Below are 20,989 nucleotides of genomic sequence, written 5' to 3' on the forward strand. Positions count from 1 at the left end.
ATACTGGGTAAGGAAGATTGAGATTAAAAATGGAAAGACTTTTGTTTGCCAAAAATATGTTTTTGCAGACATATAGTATTACAGACCTGCTTTATATATTTATGTAGCAATTTAATAGGAGCCAAAAATGTGGTCAATATCAATGGAACTTTTCTGTTTTAAATTGGCATGACTTTATGTGTAAACTGACCAGTTTTCACAGTTACTTAAGTATATTTAAATTGGGAAAACTACTGAGACCCCTAAATTCCCTCCTTTTTCATTAATTTTAATATACAAAAGTCTATCTGTACTGTGCTATGTAGTCAGAAATAGAGACCACACGAGTTTCTTGAAAACATGATGAATGAATCAAGTTAGTTCTCCTGCACATATTTCTAAATATTATTGAAGGTTTCACACTGTCCCTTTTAATAATCTGCTAAAGGTGTTTTTATTGAAAGGGATTTCTCTTCAGTGGAAACATAAGGAGGAATTAAAAACCTAATACAAAAAGCACTCCCCCATCCTCAAGCAGGCTTACCCAATTTGAATTCTTGCCCATTGTGGCAATAAGTACAGAATCTTAAACCCCTTCTTTCTATAAATGCTCCCAGAATCCCACCTTCAGCTCTATCATGATAGCTATTTTGTGTTGTTTGTACTAATTCTTGGGGTTTCTGGGTCTTTCTTTGTCTGTGCAATGAATACCCTGGAGCTTTTCCAGCTTCCAGAACCTTCCAGAACCCAATTCATTCTTTCTTCTCCAAAGACACCATTGCTCTCCCTGTTCCAGGCCCCCAAATGTTCCTTAGCTTGTCTCCTCTTCCTGACTTTCCCATAGCATTAGTTACAAAGCTGTGACAAATTTAAGACCCTAGCTTAAATGAAGAGTTAGGGCATGTTGTCACCAGGCTTCAGAGTTCCCTCTAAAGCACAGCACACCTCTAAACATCTGAGCCAACCATAGGGGAGCCCTCAGGTAACTGGAGGCCGTCTCTGTTTTGATACTTCTCTGTGTTTTATTTATTTATCTTCATATGGCTCCTCCTTCCTTCTCCATAGTTCTCCAAAAGTAGCTCTCCACCATTATCTGTGATGCCAATTTCAACTATAAAACTTTCACCTGTAAGCTCACCCTGTCCATTTCCTGGTGCTTTTGACTGGCTGTGTTTGAGGTGGGTATCCAGTCATTTCAGCTGAAGGATTCTCTGCCATCTCCTGCTTTAGGAACTGCTGAACTTGGGTTGCCTCCTCCCCTGCACTCTGTTCTCACACTCCATCAGCGGAGCTTTATGTCCAATCATATCATTCGTCTTCAAAATGTCAGCGTAACATAACACAAGATTTTGCACCTTCGGAATTTTAGCTTTTGCTATTTTTATGCTTTCCCACTGGATTAAGCATTTGTTAAAAATGGACACATTTTCTTCTAAGGCTCATTAGATTTTTTGAAAATAAGTTCATACCAATGGTTTTGTCCATTATTATTGGTCAAATAGATTTGGACAACTCAATCACATTTCCTTTGAAGTCTTTAAAATGTACCAAAGAAAAAATTTTTATGCACCCATATTCAAGATTTCTACCAAAAATCACATAATGTGTCTTGTTTCTCATATTAGGAGGTTCTTCTTTGTGAGATTGAGTTTGTCTTCCAGAAAATTCAGCTGTGAGTGAGTAAGGAAGACACTGTGGTCAGTTCCCTGGGGATCAGGCCTCTTTATGTAGGAACCCCAGGGCAAATATTTTCCAGAGGTAAACCCACACCACCCTCATTGTGGTGAGCAACACTCACTGGTGGCAGATACACCCCCTACCCCACCGCTGTTCTTGACTAAACTTTTTTCTGTGAAATGACACTGAGAAGATATTGCTCTCTGACTTAGACTTTGCAGAATATTTCCCCAACCAACTTCTCCCATTACTGCTGCTGAAATTGCACAGAGCTCACTCTCTTTAGCTGATATCATATTCTGAGAGGAATTATGTATAAGATTTATCAACAGCACAGCCAATGCTAGACCATGCAATTCTTTCATGTAAATTAGATAAAGTATTTCTTATATAAATTAGAAAATGATTGTAACACATAGTTGTATGTTAGAACAGATCTTATAATCTCCCGCTGGAAAACCATCATAATAGATTTGAAAATCTCTTATATTAATATTGGGATACTGTGTAGTCTAAAATTTACCTGATATTACTCAGTAGCTCCAGAGAAGTTTATTACTAAACTTCAAAATATACACATGTGCCTTTTCTGAAAGCACATTTTGAGAAAGAGAGCAGCAGAAGTTATAAGAATACCAGAGTCATTTATTGACATCAAGAGTAGTGAGGAAGAACAGACTGAAAAACAAAGGCACCTTTCACAATTTCACTAAGTTCCCATTGCATTATATAGAGAAAGTGTATAACAAAAAAAGGCAATCTTTCGAAAATGTTTTTAGAATCATGGAATACATTGCTCTTCTGTTTTAAATGCTTGCAATCAAATGGTCTGATGAACTCAAATAGGAAAAGAAGCCACAAGAGCGACTCATTTTGATAGGTTTCAATAGGGTAGGTACATAGCCGTAAACAATAGTGCTTTTTTATTGTGGGAAGAAAGGGTGTTTAGGTCCTTAGACAGAGATAATTGTGAGATTGTTTTGAATTACTGTAGAAGTATTCTTTTTTGGAATTAAAAAAAAAACATTTGATTTTGTTGTGTTATGCCATGGTATATTATAAAGTCAATCCTGAGATGGGTCTTTCAATCTAGGTATAGTTATTGATGATATAATGTGTAAAGATTTGTCTTTACTTCCTGATAGAAGTTGCTTTCCCCATTTAGTCTTTGTGCCATTCTGCATGATAGAGATTTTATCTCTCTCATAGTAGGAACGCTCAGAGCAAATGGCAGAGCCAAATTTCAAGCTACTCCTGTCTACTACAGGCCACGTCCTTCCCATTATGATTGCAGCTCCAAGGAGTTAGACAAATGATAAGAATAGCCAAGATACTACTCTGTGTTACTAGTTCAGTTGTGTTCTCTAGAAAATTCATGTTAAAATCTTAACCTCCAATAAGTAAGACTGTGTGATCTTGTTTCAAATATGAAAGGTGCTCATATAGGTAATCAAGTTAAAATGAGGTCCCGAGGGTGATCTCTAATCGAGGATGGCTTATATCCTCACAAAAGAGGGATAACTGAACACAGACATGTACAGCAGAATACCATGTGAAGATAAAGGTAGAGGGTGGAGACCTAGGTGCTTCTATTAGGAGCTATGGAATGCTAAAGATTGCCAAGGAAGCCACCGGGGAGCTGGGGAGAGCCAGCATGCAGATTTTACCCCACTGGCCTCAGGAGGAACCAGCTCTGACATCTAGGTTCTAGACCGGAGACAATACATTTCAGCTACTTAAATCCCTAGGTTTATATACTCCGTTAGGACAACCTTAGCAAAGCAATCCTCTGTGTGACTTACATTGTATGGTTAGAAATCAAGGATAAATATCCTTGAATTTATGATGGGTGTTTTAATGTGATGTGAAAAGCAATTAGGAGCTACTGTGGGTTTTGATAAAGGAAGGGATAAGTGTGGAGCACTGGGACTGAGTAAACTGAGTCCCAGAAAATCTAAAACGTTCTTGCAAACACATTGTTCATTTAGCTTGCATTTGATTTTTGTGTTCTGACCTTGCTTCTGCCTTTTATTTGAATGGGCAAAGTTTACTGAACTTCATCTTAATGAAACTTCCTACAGAGGTTCTGTGGCATTCCTCTCTTCTCCCACTTTTCTGGCCTTATCTGTTGGATTATACATGTCTTGATGATTCAGTTATTCCTTCATGTCATTCTTATAGGCAGTGGATAGTAAAATTGTGTGTGTGTGTGTGTGTGTGTGTGTGTGTGTGTGTGTGTGTGTGTGTGAGAGAGAGAGAGAGAGAGAGAGAGAGAGAGAGAGAGAGAGAATTTGAAGGAGACCGTGAGAGAAATTTGTGAAAAAAATATTTTGGATGAGGGATAATTTATTCTTGGTATGTATGTGACAGTTGGGGCTTGAGAAAGCAGTAGGTATGTGAATTGAAAAAGGATAATATTCCTAGAAATTAATGAAAACTACTATATGATTATTTAATAAATCCAAGAATTCCTTAAAAGTATTTACACATACAACCTAAATACCTTAGAAGGACAGTCTTTGTCTTGCATATTAACTTCAAGGCTGAGTAATAATCAGTACTATTTGATGTGAAAGGCTTATCTGGTTATCTGTTCTGATCCAGTCCTTGGACATTGTTTCAAGCAAGTATTTAACCTTCTACATTCTCTATGCGCATAAGTATACCCTTTAGAGTATTGAAGGAAGTTTCTACAGCTAGGGATTTTCGATGACACTGACTTAGTTACATAATCCCTGCAGCTCATCTGCTCTGCACAGATGGAGAGTGCCCTGGGGAAAGAGAATGGCAGGCAGCTCCCCACATTCCCTAGCCCCTGGGATCCTTCTTTAAACCTTTAGAATGTTTTCATGTTTGACATTGAGCTATTTGCTTAAGTAAAAAATGCTTTTATTCTCTGAACTAATTTGTTACATGAAGTATTAACTCGTTTCTCATGATGATAATGCTGCTGATAGAAGCTAATATTTAGTGAGTATTTACTGTTACCAGCAATACTGTCAATTTTTTCTTTATATCACTTAATATTTTAAAAGAAATTCTGCAGACATTTGAATTTATTATTACAGGATCAGGTAAACAAATATTTTCACCCACTTAGATCTGCTGGACCCAGGGTTATACATTTTCACAATAACTTTAAAGCTTTGACCCTATCTCCTTTGGCATGTCATTGAAACCAAGGATTTTTTCTTTAGTCTACTTTCCTGGTGACTACTTTGATTAATTGAATTGTCCTTCCCCACATAGGATCTAATTTGGTTCTTTGTTTTTTGAGATTCGGTCAACAAAATGAACCTGGGGTTTCTATAAAGGACCATGAAGATTGATTGATTGATTGATTGACTGATTGATTTTCAAGATTAGGATAATAATTTCAAAAGTTATTGATAAAGGGTTTTAATATCTCTCACTTTTGCTGCACTAAACTTTTTTTTTTTGTGGGTCTAGGGGTGGAACCCAGGGACATTCGACCTCCGAGCTACACCCCCTGCCCTACTTTTTATTCTTTATTTTGAAACCCAGTCTCACGGAGTTGCAGAGGGCCTCACTAAGTAGCTGAGGCTGTCCGCGAACCACGATCCTCCGGTCTCAGCCTCCCGAATGCTGGGATTACAAGCGTGAGCCACCACACCCGGGAAAACTTTTTTTTTTTTTTTTTTTTTTAATGAACACCATAGCCCCAAGTTTAGTCTTTAAAAATTTACAGAGCATCATGTACTTGCTGGTTGTAGGTCTCTCAGCCTGCAGTACCCCCCACCCCACCCTCTGCCACCTCCTGTATTGACTAATGCATATCCATCCTTAGCTCTTGTCTTGGATGCCCCATATCTTTGGAGAGCTTCCTTGGACCTCTACATCTGAGTTGAGGGACTTTGCTAGTTGTTTGCAGGCATTTAGCTTACTACAGCCAGATCTCACTATACTATGATTGAATGTTGATGACACTTCCTATAAATATTTCAAGGGAAAGCACTGGTTTTAATTTATCAGACACCAAATACAGTGTCTAACTCCCGGAAGCGAAATCAGGGTGTTTGTTGAAAGAGTGAATGGGTAACAAACATTTCCATTTTCATGCTTACCAAGTAGTATTATGGTTTATGTAATTTATTCTGCAGAGAGCTCCACTGAAAAGGCAGGGCTCTGTTCAATTTCCCTGTGTTCTGAAAACCCAGTAAAAGTTTATAAAGTAAATGGCAAATGAAGAATAAACAAATGGGAACCAAGATTCCTGATAAGAATCTCTCAGATCCTCTTTTATTATTGTTATCTTTTAGTACAGCTCAGAAGGAAAGAGAAACTCTGATACTAGTGTGCTTCTTGATTCCTCCTTCCACTATTGCCTTTGGGAAAAGCATAGAAAATTTCCTTCTCAATACTTATAGTGGTCCTTTGCTTTGCTTCATAATCAGAAGCTGACTTAGAGAAAGAAAGATCTTTATGGCAGGAAAGGCAACGTTGTTATTAATTCCTACTTATTTTGTAGGCTGGGTCAGGCAGAACTTTTGAAACAGGTAGTAGAAACAATATTTTCATAAATATTGGAACTTGGGGCTTTATATTGTGCATCAATCTATAATGCTGCACTAACTCAGTGTAAAAGATGAATATAACTCATGTGTGGTTATAAAAAGCAGCAGTCCCTTGGATATTTCAGATTCATTATATAGAGTTGAAACATGCTTGTTTTTTCATTTGTAATTAAAACTGCAAGAATTTTTTATTAACTATTGCTCACACTTCAGTGGCTCTCTGAATATTTCTAAGGCCTCTGGTGATGACTTCTAGGCAGGTGCAGATGAACGTGAAATAATGTGCATATATAAGCACATTTTTGATAACTGAAAGCTTTCATGTGCTCAACTAAAGTTCAAACAACTTGGAAGGAAGAGGCAGAACCAACAAGGTTTCAAAATGCTATTGGATGTAGGATTTTGACAAGGTCAAACTGAGTTTATTACTCAATGGCTCAGTGATTTCTACTCAAATCTCTAATAAAATAAGCATAATGTATAATTCCTCCCTTGAAAGTCCTGTTCCACACATTCACATCTCTGCCATAACATCCGAAAGTCCAATTTTCAAAATGAGCTGGTTGATTTGAATGTGAGACTGTCAAATCAGGCAAAAGCTCTGGAGTCAGCACACTGGCCCCGGTATTTGCTTAATTAGATAATTTGGTTTTTGTGTTGAGGTGACTCCAGGCTCAGTTTTCTGGTGAGAACTTTTTCTTAAAGACAATCAAATTTTGGGTGGCAAAAGGAGGTCAATTTTTTTTGCTGGTATTGGGGTTCCTGGAAGCCATTCTACCTCTGGGCTACACTCCCAGACCTATTTTATACTTTTTTTTTTTTTACTTTTGGAAACAGGGTCTCTTAAGCCAGCGGGGCTGGCTTCAAACCAGTGCAACCCTCCTGTCTACGCCTCCCAAGCACAGGGATTACAAGCGTGCGCCACCACGCCTGGCTCTCTCTTGCATTTTAAGAGGGAAATTTTACAACAGTCTTTTGGCTTCATAATATGTATGATCCTTCTCTATTTTGGAATGCAATACTGAGCTACATTTTCCCAATGATGAATAAAATTGTCCTATTTGTATTTGAGTTTAATGGGTTTTTAAGAGTATATGTTAAGGGTTTAGGCAAAATGAAACTACCGAGAGACTTAATATATAAGCTAAAATAAATTTATTCGATTCTAAACTTCTGTTAGGATTTGGATCTAGAATGCCCCATAGAGGTTCATGTGTTAAAAACATGGTCCCCCAATCCAGCAAGATTCATAGGTGGGGCTTTTAGGCAATCATTGGATCCTAAGGCTGTGATCTTATCAGTGGTTAATCCATTGATACAGGAATAGAATACTGGGAGATAAGATCTAGTTAGAAGGAGATCTCTGGAGAAGTGCCCTGGAAGGTTTATCTCCATCACTCCACCAAACCCTGCATCCTGGCTGCCATGAGCTGAGACGCTCTTCTCTACCTACACTCCTGCCATAATGTTTCTGCTTTATAGTTGGCCAATTATGGACTGAATCCTCTAAAACTAAAAGCCAAAATGTACTTTTCCTCCTCAAAGTTATTCTCAAATGTTTTTTCCAAGGGCATTCTACCTCCGAGCTACACTCCAGGTCTGATTTTTTTTTATTCGTTATTTTGAAACAGGGTCTCACTGAGTTGCAAAGGACCTCACTAAGTAGCTGTCTGCAAACCACTATCCTCCAGTCTCAGCAGTCTCAGGCTCCCGAATGCTGGGTTTACAAGCGTGTGCCACCACGCCTGGCATGGAAATTCTATCTTTACTTATTCATTGATTTCATAATCTTTGATTGAATACTTGAGATGTTACAGCCATCATCCTAGTTTCTGAAAATATGAAAAAACAAAATCAATAACAATATAATCATAGTCACTGTTTTTAGGGAGTTGACCACATATTGAATTTAGAAAACCGAGATACATAATTACACTTTTTGTACTACTCTGACATCTGAACTATGACCTTAGTATAACAGCAAGATAATTAATCAGAGTGCATGTATGATTTTGGGGGGTGTTATAAAGAAGACAGCACCAGTGAATCCAATGGGGGAAGATTGAGAAAGCCTCACTGGCAACAGGAAACACAGGCTGTTCTGTATTGGTGCAGCCTTGCTGATAACTTCATGATTCATTTTAGTTGGGCTGGAGAGTTAGGTAAGAGCCAAATCTTGGAGGGCATCATGTTCTAGGTTAAAGAGACTGAACTTCACTTGTGAGCAACAGAAAGCCTTGGCATGATTCATTTTTCTCTGAGACAGTTTGGTGATCTGCTGAAGATAGACTGTAGCAAGAAACTCTAGAAACAGAGCACCCATTAGCAGTCTTAGAGAAAAATAATGAGGACCTGACTTAGGGACACAATAATTTACAGACAAAAACAACAGATTTAGAGAATGGAAGGTAAGGGTTCAGGAGAGAGGAAGCAAGATTCCCCAGAGTAAAAATATGAATGACTACGTGAGTGCTGGGGCTCCAAGGGGATAGAGAAGGAAGAGTGGGTTCAGTTGGATGTCCAGACACTGCACTTTTGTCATGTTGACCCTGACTTGTCCACAGATCACTCAAGTCACTGTGCTAATACATAGTTAGATATATAAATCCCAGTAGCAAGAGAGATGCTTTGAGTTATACCTGGGAGCCCTCAGGAAGGAGTTGATAATTGTCATGATTAGAAAAGCAGAGAGCTCTTTGGGACAGGTTCATCTGAGAAGAACTTAGGGCCTGAAGATAGGAACATTCAGACCATCAGCAAAAGAGAATAGATCTATATAGCTAGGCATTTGGGGTCCACCACGATACTTGCTGCATACAAAATTCTAAATAAGTAAAAATATATATTATGTATAAATTCTGAGTATATCAATACAAGGTAAAAGGTGCATTAGGTAGTTCTAAGGCAGTGATTCTCACCGAAACTCTCCAGTGGAATCACTGGCAAACCTATATATGTTATCAGTGGCCAAGCCACACTTTCTAGAGAGCTGCCTTCATTTGTCTGGGTTGTGGTATAGCCAAAGGTAAAAAGTTCATGCATGTAACACCTACACACACACATGCATATATATATATATATATATATATATATATATATATATACATACATGTGCATATATACATGTGTGCATACATACATATATGTGTGTGCATACAGGTATATTTATATGTGTGTATACATATATGAATATTAATATACATTCACATGTGAATATTTTTTACTCTATAAGTAATTCTGATTTGCATTCAGGCTTAAGAACTTCCATTCTGGAGGAAATTAGAGGCAGGTAGTAAAACCACAAAACATCAGTTTAGCAAAGAGGGAAAAGTTAAGATTTAAAACTTAAAATATTTTATTGGAATTAAAGTAAGAAACTAGGCAAAGATCTTGGCTGAACAAGGCAGTGGATCTGAGGAGCTGGATTAAAAAGAGGAACTTGTGTGGATGGGCCCATGCTCCCTGGGCCCTGGGGTTGTGTGTTTATAGCTTTACATCCTCTCTGGTCTGCACATCATAGGCACATTTAACAAGGGAGCCAAGGAGCCAGTTATCACTTACCAGTTCTTAGAATATTCCCAGCGGCTAAGTGTCCAGCCACAAAATAAAAGATACTTGACCAAACATTGGCTTGATCTTGGCTTGATCTGTGAAATTATATATATATATATATATATATATATATATATATATATATATATATATATACACACACACATACATATAACAGGGAGGCTGGAAAAGTAGAGACACAGTCAGCTTTCCAGGAATTGCCCAATTTCTTTTCATGTGTTTTTGAGCAGAGGAGTGTTATAATGCAAATGTTCCCTGCCAACCTTAGTAGTGGGTATATGTTGGGAGAAAGATGAGAGTCTACTTCAAGGATCAGAATGCATCAAGCATTATCCAAAGTGGAGAGTGTTCTCATGAATATATTTCTTTCACAGCCTAGATGTTACACTGATGGCTCAATTTCAGTTTTAGGATCCTGTGGATGAAAGAACAAGCCACTAGATGGTTATTTTGAAAACAAAATAATTTTGTGTGAAAATAATTTAGTTCATTGCCCAACATCAGAATTCTCTGACATTCAAGGGAAAGAAAGATGAAGAACATGAGAGCTCATAGACCTGTGCCATCTGAGTATAAGAAAAAACGTAGAGCTATGCTTCTTAATTATCATAATCATCATGAAAACACTATGATCCAGTTGGCTGGGATACAAGTTAGTACTATGTGGATCATTCAGTGTAGCTAATTATCAGCTTTGGATATTAGAAATACTTCCAGATTATGATGTAGAGCAGAACACTGTGTCTGCTGCTATCCTTCCATGTTGAGTTTCAAATAAATACCAGAGCATTAGGGAATTTCTTCAGGTATGGTCTGCTTTCCACAGTGTTCAAGGTTAATCGTTATTCCTTGCCTGGTACTCACTCAAGTGCCTCTCTGCCTCAACTTATGAGGTGTGACTAAATGGGAGAATGAGTTTGAGAAGACACAGAGCATCACAGCGTTATGCCTGACCCCAGAAGAATAGCATGGCCTGGATTTTAGGATACACATGTCTCCCAAGTTGAGGCCATTTTGCAGAGACATTCGGGTGGGCTTTATGAATAGCTGATATGGCTGAGGACTACTCAGACTCAGATATCAGAACGCATCAATCTTACATGTGCCTTGATATGAATGATTTTTCTACTAGGTGTTTTATAATATGTGTCATGGTCTTAACCACCAGGCATTCATTCATTCATTCATTCATTCATTCATTCAGTATCTATTGGCTATCTGTTCTTTCAGGCATTTGGTTAGGTGCTGGAGATAAAATAGTGAGATAACAAGAATATGAAACTGGGTATGATGGTACATTTTTGTAATCTCAGGACTTGGGAGGCTGACACAGGGGTATCTCAGGTTAAAGGTCAGACTCAGCAGCTTGGCAAGAAACTCAGAAACTTAGTGAGACACTATTTCTAAATAAAAATTAAAAAGGGCTGGGAGTATAGCTTGGAGGTAGAACTCCCCTAGGTTCAGTAAAGGAAGAAGGTTACTGCTGTTGTAGCTTAGAGGTAGAAGGCCTTTGGGTTCAATCCCCAGTACCAAAAATTCAATCAATCAGTCAATAAAAAGGATATGAGCTTGTTCTTATGGAGTTTGTAGATTACTAAGAATGAGATGGTAGGTAGGGAGATAGACATTATGTGATGAGTATATAATTATAAACTGATGCAAGTCTTCTAAGGAAAAATATACTTACCCAGAAGAGTAACTACTTCATCATAAGAAGTAACTTACAATAGAAAATCTATAATGGTTTCCTGGGTTAAATGAGTCTGGAGCTAAGATATGAAAGTTAGAAAGGATCCAGAAAGTAGAAGCGGCATGTGAAAAGGCCCTGTGCTAGAAGGAATTTTGAAGAGTTGAGAAGATTGTGTCGAGACATATGGATGATTAATGTATGAGTCAAGAGAAAGAGACAAAGTCAGATAATGTAGGGACTTTAATGCCATGTTAAAACCAACAAGATGATACAAATAGCTTTAAATAGAGGTGAGTGACGCAGAATTCTGATTTCAAAAAACATCATCCTAACTACTCTGTAGAGTAGCCAATAAAACTACTCAATACAAATTGAGGGGAGGAATAGCCTAACTGTAAGAAGCCTGGTTCAAAAGCTATTGTAGAGAGCCTGGTGTTGTGGTGCACTCTTATAATTCCAGTACTTGGGAGGCTGAGACAGGAGGGTGGCAGCTTTGCAGCCAATGTCAGCAACTTAGCAAGGCCCCCTAGAAACTAATGAGACCCTGTTTCAAAATTTAAAAAGTAAAATAGAATGAAATAGGGCTAGGGGGTAAACTCAAAGGCAGAACATCTCTGGGGTTGAGGTTGATCCCCAGTCACACACACACACACACACACACACACACACACACACACACACGTGCACACTCCTGTAGAAATCTAGGCAACAATATTTAAGACTAGCATAGTGATAGGGGTGGATAATTCCCAAGATATCTTGGGATAAAACTGATGATGTTGATTAAATTTGAGGCTGATACTCCTTCTATCTTCCTTACTGTGTAACTATATGAATAGTGATCTTGTTTAATAGAGTAAGATGAAATGACTAGATTTGTTTTTGTTTTGGCATCAGAATGCAGTGCAAATCATGAATTTAATTTCTAGTGTGTTAAATTGGAGTACCGTTTGGAGACCTTGTAGAACCCAAAGCTCCTAGAAGCATCTGTGCAGGGCTCTCAGAGGGCACCCTTTTCTAGCCTATCATCATTTGACCAGCATGACCCCTGAAGGCTGGCTACAGACTTATATCAGGAACATGGGCAGTCTCCTATTATATGAGTTTGGTTGTTCCCTGAAACAGGAGGGTAACATGGTTCTGTTTCTGAATCCACATACACGCATGCAACCAGTTTGTTCTGCCAGTGTCTGCTTTGGCTTTCTAAGCCCTTTGGTGTGTTGGGAGATACTTGGTTATATAGATCCATTTCCAGCCAGGCTCCACCACAACCAGTGGTGTGACTTGGCTATTGCAGTCTCTTTGTGTCACATTTCTTCCTATGTAAGATATATAGTTGTACTAGATTTTGTACTGGAACCATCTGGTTCTAATGTTTAGTAATTCTAGAGAGTGTAGATAAAGATATTTCTAGAAATAAAGAATAGTCCTATGCCGGGCATGGTGGCGCACGCTTGTAATCCCCGTGCTTGGGAGGCGGAGACAGGAGGATCATGTAGGTTCAAAGACAGCCTCTCTGGTTTAGAAGACCCTGTTTCCAAATTAAGAAAAAAAAAAAAAAAAAAAAGGTCTGGGAAGTAGCCCGGAGGTAGCTGGGATTCTAGGAACCCCAGTACCACCAAAAAAAAAAAAAAAAAAAAAAGAATAGTCCCTGGTCATTTGGAGTCTTCACTGTCTCCATCAGCATTATTGCAGCTATAATCTAAAGATTATAATCTGAAGATTATAGCTGCAAGGAAGGAAGATTTATTTTCATATAGTATCAGGTTCTGTCTATGTGAGGCTGGGGACTGCAGATCTCAAGGCATGGTAGCAGGAGGTGTAGGGAGAGCACATGAGCTGTGTCCTTTACATTAAGGAAGCCAGAAGCAAGAGGGAGTGAGAGAGGGAGCGAGCAAGGAGAGGAGGAACCATTTATAATCTCCAAGGCTGGACCTCTAGGGAACACCTCCTTGTAGCCACACCCTACTACACACTGGGGACCAACCAAGTAAATCCATCCCAATGGATTTATCTACTTCCAGGATCATAACCCTCATGATTCAATTATATCATTAATAAATTATCTCTTTAGGAAGCATTTTATATTTAACTATAACACATTTTGTTTACATATGCATCCTCTCTGTATCATTCCTTAATCATATATGGCAGTTTGTCATGTCTGGTGGCAATTTTTAAATAGTGATGGTAGAGCCATCTCCTCTAAGTGCTATCTTTGATCCATGGGTCATAGCAGCCTGCTATAGTCCATTGAGATGGATTCTGGTGCAACATCTTGACTGGGAGAAGAAATACATTAATAACTGGTGATGTTTGTCCCAGGAATGGGAAGTAGGTGATGCTCTGCCATGCTTTCTCATCCTAACTCTGAGATCTGGCTCTTTTCACTACCTGTGTGTGAGCACTATCTGGTTAAAATGAGTAATTTCAGGAGTGTGTGTGTGTGTGTGTGTGTGTGTGTGTGTGTGTAGTACTGGGGATAGAGCCAGGAAACAGTCTACCTTTGAGGTAGAATGTTCCATTTTTTATTTTGCAGTAAACCAAATATTACTATTTTATTTTATTTATTTTATTTTGAAGCAGGGTCTTGTTAAGTTGTTGAACCTGGCCTTGAACCTGTGATCCTCTTTAAGTATTGGGATTACAGGTGTGTACAACTCACCTTACCTGGTGGATTATATATTCTCAAACATGTCCTGGAACTGAAATTTTCTACTCTGTTTTATTGTGTTGTGTTCTAAAGTTCCTTTCCACAATTTGGTGAGCTAATAGGAGAAAAATAACTACATGTCTAGTTATTTTTCCATAGTAATTAACATCATTTACCACTAGCCTTCAAAATTTATAAAATTTCTACTTTTTTGATTTGAACAGGAAATAGTCCTATATTTCTTAATAGTTTGAGAGTCACGCAGGAACTTAGCGTTACTCTTTACACTAGTGCTTCTGAAACTTAATGTTTACACATATCGCCTGGGATTTTAATAAAACTTCAAATTCTAGATCTTACTCCCAGGGATTTTGATTCAGTAGGTCTATATGAGGCACAATACACTGACAAGCTGCTTAACTGGAATCACACTTGGAATAGCAAAGGTCTAAACAGTGCTCACCAATGCACAGAGACAAAGATGGAGATAAATTAAAGGACTTAATAGTTGGTAGTTAGGCCATACCTCAAAATTTACTTACTATAGAGAAATGCTGCTACTCACTAAATTATTTCTTCCAGTTTTTATTACTGGAGATTGAATCCAGGAGAGTTATACCTCTAAGCTAGACCTCCAGCCCTTTTTATTTTTAATTTTGAAACAGTCTCATTACGTTGCTTACTCTGGCTTCGAATTTGCAATCCTCCTGTCTCAGCCTCCCAAATCCTACAATTATAGGCCTGTGCCACCATGCCCAGCCCTTAAATTCTTGATAGGAATTTATTTCCTATGATTTACTTATTTTTCTAGGAATTAAATGCAGAAAAAAATAGTGGTTGAGATCTTTGAGAATTCCAGGCAATTCAAAATTTCCAAAGCTCTTAGAACACTCAGGCTGTGCCACAAAATGCTGTTAATTGTAATTTATCTTTTAATTTGTAATTGTTTTGTTTTACTGCAAAAAAAAATGGTATTCTTTTTCCATATGAAATTCAGGAAAATGTAGAAAGCAAAGACTATCCTCTCTTAAGCTTCAAGCTTCAGATTCAGTAGCATCATTAGACACTTAAAATTGTTTGGTACATTGTGACCTTTTCAACTTTTTAATGTGCTTGTATAAATCTTGTCTGTTTCTGTATGCATATGCATATACGAACAAATATTTTAGAGGAAGAAAAAAATAAGTAAATGTCTTTTTTCCTTTCTAAAAGTTTAAATTTTACTTTAGGTCCCAAGACAAGATTCAAAAAGGCCAAAAGTAAACCTTTCTCTTTTTATCTTCTTTTTCCTCTCTCTCTTTCTACCTCTACCTCTATCTCTCTCCTCCTTCTTTCTTTCTCCCTTACTGCTGCAGTTTGCTTTTGGATACATTTTATACTTATCTTTCCAAAGAAGTCATACATCATTTACTTGCTGGTCTTTTTTTTGTTGTTGTTGGTCTGGCACCCCTTCATCTGATTATGAGTCCCAGGTATTTCATATATATTTTATATTTCACAGGGTACCTTACACAGGGGTAGGTATGCAATCCTTGATAATTATATGCCTGCTATATTTTATCACCCTTTGAAGTGTCTTGACATTACATTAGATCATTTTCTTAGATCAGAAATGTAGTATTTATGTTTTTTTCCCATTTACTCCACAATACTTTTTAAGCACCTCGTATACCAGGTATTAGGCATCTACTGACACCAGATACTAGAAATACAAAAGTGAATAAATGAGAAAGACATAGTTTGAACACACATCAAACGGATAAACCAAGTAAATATAAGATTGTGGGTGTTTTACTATACTTTAACCCTAAAAATATGATATTTGGTATTTTGCGAAAATAAAATTCACAGGAAAGAAAATCCTAGCAACTTTCCTCCTTTCACTCAACATAAAGCATGACACCATCTCCGGCCCTGACATTTCTCCCCCAATCTTGAATGAAATCCAGTTTACACACATCTGGCATTCAGATGCAGGGTGGGGCAATCCAGAAATAATCCCCTCTCCAAGGATGATGCAAAGGACATTCAAGGGCAAGACTAAGAGGTTGCTACTACTTCCAACAGAGAGTGATCTGCACATCGGGATTTACAGGAAACACGGTGAGCTTTATTAATTTATTTCTTAGGGCAAGGAAGTGTGGAATAATATTTTTCGACCAGGGCAGGGGTGAAGTGTGAGTTCATGCCGCAAACTCAAAACGGAGGTTATTAACTAAACCCTATTTTACATGAGGCAGCATGGCGTATCACGTAAATAAACTTCTATCATTATACGTAGACTAGCATTATTGACGAGGTGGCTCTTAATAGCATGGCTGTATTATCTGGATATTGGGAGCATGGGGATTTATTTTCCTGTAGCATAAGTTACTTTACTAGTAGAGTTTCTTATAAAGCTTGGTTAATTAAATAATTAAAAACAAATTGCTCACATCTGCATTGGCAGGATAAGTTCCTTAACAAATCACCACTCCACAAGCATTCTAGATTGGGCTTCTGAAAAAAATACCCTTACAAACTTTTATCTTGAAGAATGAAGACCATGTCGGTTTTAAATGTGATACTTGATGATCTTCTGACAATGGTTGAGCTGCGCTTAATGAGCTTAGCTTCTCTGCAATTAAGATGTTCTGAATTGGGGTGAGATGGAATAAGGGAAGGTTTCCTGCTTTTCAATTAATATCCTGGGTGGCAGACGCTGCTTTTCTTCTGATAGGAGTTTCCTGGCTGAGGGCTGCTGGGCTGCTGCTGGACTTGTTAGACCTGGGAAGGAGGGTGAACAGGTTAATTACACCTGCCATTTTTCAGCCCTGCACCCCACCTGTGACTTGCTGGTGATGGGAGTAGTGAACTGATACAAAACTTGGCAGATGGGAACTCAGGAATTGGATTCAAAGTCTCCAAATTGTTTTTTCCACGTGAAAATTGGAGAGTTGATGTAAGAATACAGATTGTTTAGTGTCTGTAATTTACCTTAAAAACAGAAAAAAAATTTGTGTGTGTACTGTAAGAAATCCTTATAGGATTAGCACTAGATTTTTTTCAATTCACAATTATGTTTCTCTTATCTCTTTTATTTAGCCCAGATTTTTAAAAATTCACTCATTAGGGCATAATTTTTAGACCTACACTACCAATTACATGCTATTTTTTCTTGAGTTAAACTCTTTTCTTTCTTCTTTTTTTTTTTTTTTTCAGTACTGGGGATGGAACCCAGGGACATTCTACCTCCAAGCTACACTCTCAGCCCTATTTTTCCGTCTTATATTTAAAAAAATTTTTTTTTGTGGTACTGGAGATGGAACCCAGGGGTCATTCTACCTCCGAGTGACACCCCCAACCCTAATTTTTTATTCTTTATTTTTGAAACAGAGTCTCACTGGGTTGCAAAGGGCCTCGCTAAGTAGCTGAGCCTGTCCAGGAACAGCGATCCTCCAGTCTCCACCTCTCGAATGTTGGGATTACAGCATGTGCCACCACGCCCGGCCTTGAGTCAAACCCTTTCTAATTTAGTATAAGAGGAATATTGACTGCACATGGTGGCACACACTTGTAATCCCAGTATTTAGAAGCTAGGGCAGGAGGATTGTGGGTTCATGGCCAGCCTCAGCAAAAATATTAAATAGGGATGGGGTGTGGCTCAGAGGTAAAATGCCCCTGTGTTTAATCCCTGGTAACACACACACACACACACACACACACACACACACACACACACACTAAAAAAAAGGAGAGAAGAAAGAGCAAGCTGATCATGATGATGCACACTTGTAATTCTAGTACTTGGGAGGCTGAGACAGGAGAATCGCAACTTTGAGGACAGCCTCAGCAACTAGTGAGACACTCATCAACCTCCAGAGACCCTGTTTCAAAATAAAAATAAAATAGGGATGGAGGTGTAGCTCAGAGGTAAAATGCCCCTGAGTTCAGTCCCCAGTGCTACACACACACACACACACACACACACACACACACACAAACACAAATCGTGGATTTAAAAGGTTAATTTCATTTATTTTTTTTTTCTTCTAATAAACATGGTGAACTGTCTAACAGCACTCCATAAAATGAAAGGGGTACATATAACACAACTTGAGAACCCCTACTTCCATCCAAGCTTGGTCTGTCCTGATTGCTAATCTCAGGCGGTTTATGAGATCAAAACTCTTTTTAATTTAGTATAAATATACTGGGAATACAAGTGTGTACCACCATGTGCAGTCAATATTCTTTCTTATACTTAGTTAAGAAGAGTGTGGATTTTTCTCTTTCTGCAGCTCTGCTGCCCTTATACATCAGGCCCTCCTTTGGATACTGACACTCTGATGTCTTCATCTAACTTTCACACTGCTGTGCATGACTGGCATAGGTAGCCCATGAATCCTTTGCTAGCAAATCAGGGGACACGGGATGCTTAGCTGGACAGAAGCTGAATCTGCTACTTAAACCCTTCTCCCCACCTTCCTTTGCTCTAAGCAGAGCTCTTCATAAGAGATACTTTAGATGACTCCTTTCTCCTTTCTTTTTTTTTTTTTTTTTTTTTTTTTTGTGTGTGTGTGGTACTGGAGTTCCTGGAAGCCCTTCCACCTCCGGGCTACACTTCCAGACCTTTTTTTTTATATTTTTATTTGGAAACAGGGTCTCTTAAGCCAGCGCGGCTGGCTTCGAACCTGCGCGATCCTCCTGTCTCAGCCTCCCAAGCGCGGGGATTACAAGCGTGCGCCACCATGCCCGGCCTCTTCTTTCTTTTTCTCACAGTTTTCAATTCAGTTGAGAAATGGTAACAGGAATAATTTCTTCCTCATTATTTGCTTAGCAAAGACTAAATAATGTGGCTGTTGGCAGAACTCTTTGCTGTGGTATTCACTGGAAATACAATAAGGTTGTTATAACATTTTTACTATACATACTGCAACTTGTGTATGCTTTAGAATCCATCTGTACACTTAATAATTTGAAGCTTTGACAAATCCCCAATAATTTAAATTTGGTTTGGGGATGAATAGCAGTGCAGTTTAAGCTTGGGGGGCAACTTTTTTTGAGCTTGAGGGGCGTACCTTTTACTCAGGGATCATGGAAACAATTATGTTAGGTGTCTTAGTCTTCTGCCCACTTTTCTGGATGAACACAAGCTCAAAGCCCCTTTGCAGAGCTGTGAGGTTGTGTGTACCCATCCAAAAAGGAATTCCTGCAGAGATGCAGGAACAGAATGTATCCTGGCAATTCCACACGGTCCCCAGCCCCAGGTCTAGAGGTGCCCAAGATCAGCTCTTAAGAGTTGTGCTGTTTGCAGTCGCAGTGTGATCAAGAGAAACAATCACAGGAGAAAAGAGTAGAAATATAAGTAAGGCTCAAGTGCTCAGACTTTATTCTGTGGACAGGAGGAAGCATTGAAAGTGTAAAACAAGTTGCTGGGCGTCGTGGCACACGCTTGTAATCCCTTCTCTTGGGAGGCTGAGACAGGAGGATTGCACGGGTTCGAAGCCAGCCGCAGCTACTTAGGAAGGCTCTTGGCAACTTAGTGAGACCCTGTTTCCAAATAAAATATAAAATAGGTCTGGGAGTATAGCCCGGAGGTAGAAAGCCCCTGGGTTCCACCCCCAGTACCATAAAAAAAAAAAGGAAAGTGTAAAACCAGGGAAGGTGGGGGTCAAATCTGTTTCTGAAAGATCCCTGGGGTTGGGGCTTAGAGGGTGGGGTGGACCAATGAGACTAGAGACAGGAACTTCCAGTGAAATTCTTGGAGACAGAAGTTTAATGATGGGGTGGTGAGAATGGGAGGAAGGGGGTCAAAGCAAGATAATGCGGTGACAAGTGATTCAGGCAGATGGGAGGAAGGAGAAGCTGAGGGTGACTGCCAGGTGCCTGGCCTAGGAAGTAGATGAGGAGGCCACATCGATATGGCTTTAGTTGAGATTGAACATCTGTGTTTCAGATATTAGTCACCATTTGTTGGAATTTGTTCCCAACTTCAGTTATCACTGCCTTTATAAATTCATTTATTTGTTAGGTTTGTGTATATTAACTTGAGCTGTCATGTACTGCAGTTACCTCATCATTTCTAATACCTTTTTTTTTTTTTGGTGGTGGTACTGGGGATGGAACCCTTCTACCTATGGACTACACTCTAAGACCTATTTTTATATTTTTTATTTGAAAACAGGGTCTCTTAAGCCAGCGTGGCTGGCTTCGAACCTGCGCGATCCTCCTGTCTCTGCCTCCCAAGCGCAGGGATTACAAGCGTGCACCACCACACCCAGCTGGAAGCCACTAATTTTTTAATTGTCTCCATAGTTTTGCTTTTTCCAGAATGTTATCTAGCTAGAATCATAATAGGTAGCCTTTTTTAAATTGGCTTTAAACCCCACTTAGTTACATGTATTTAAGTATCTTCCATGTCTTTTTATTTCTCAATAGCCCATTTTTTGTACTGCTCAATAATCTTCCAGTGGCTGCATGTACCATGGTTCATGTATCCACTCATCTACTAAGGATACCATAGTTATTTCCAAGTTTTGAACAAAAATATGAATAAAACTACTAAGAACATTTATGTGCAGATTTTGGTATGAATATAACTTTTCAATTCCTTTGGGTAAATGCAAAGAAGCATGACTTCTCCTTGTTACTATCTGTTATATTATAGAAATATTATATTTTTATGTTTTATATTTAAATATGTGATTCATTTGGAATTAGATTTTGTGATGTGTGTAATGTATTAGTCAATATTTTTTTTTTTGGGAATGTGGATGTCAGTTTTTCTGGTACCATTTGTTGAAAATACTGTCTTTTCTTCATTGTATATACTTTGTTCTTTGTCAAAGATCAGCTGACTGTATTTATGTGGTTCTCCTTTTGTGCTGTTCTTTTTCATAG

At 38.5% G+C, this 20,989-nt stretch overlaps 1 protein-coding gene across 1 annotated transcript in view; it reads left to right on the plus strand.

Annotated features, from left to right (window-relative positions):
• The window catches only part of NCKAP5 (NCK associated protein 5), a gene marked incomplete at both ends in the record, with an annotated part of 891,793 nt that overhangs the window by 128,892 nt on the left and 741,912 nt on the right, over positions 1-20,989 (plus strand). The window lies entirely within an intron of this gene.

This window comes from Muscardinus avellanarius, assembly GCF_963383645.1.
Source record: "Muscardinus avellanarius genome assembly, chromosome: 2".
NCBI lineage: Eukaryota > Metazoa > Chordata > Mammalia > Rodentia > Gliridae > Muscardinus > Muscardinus avellanarius.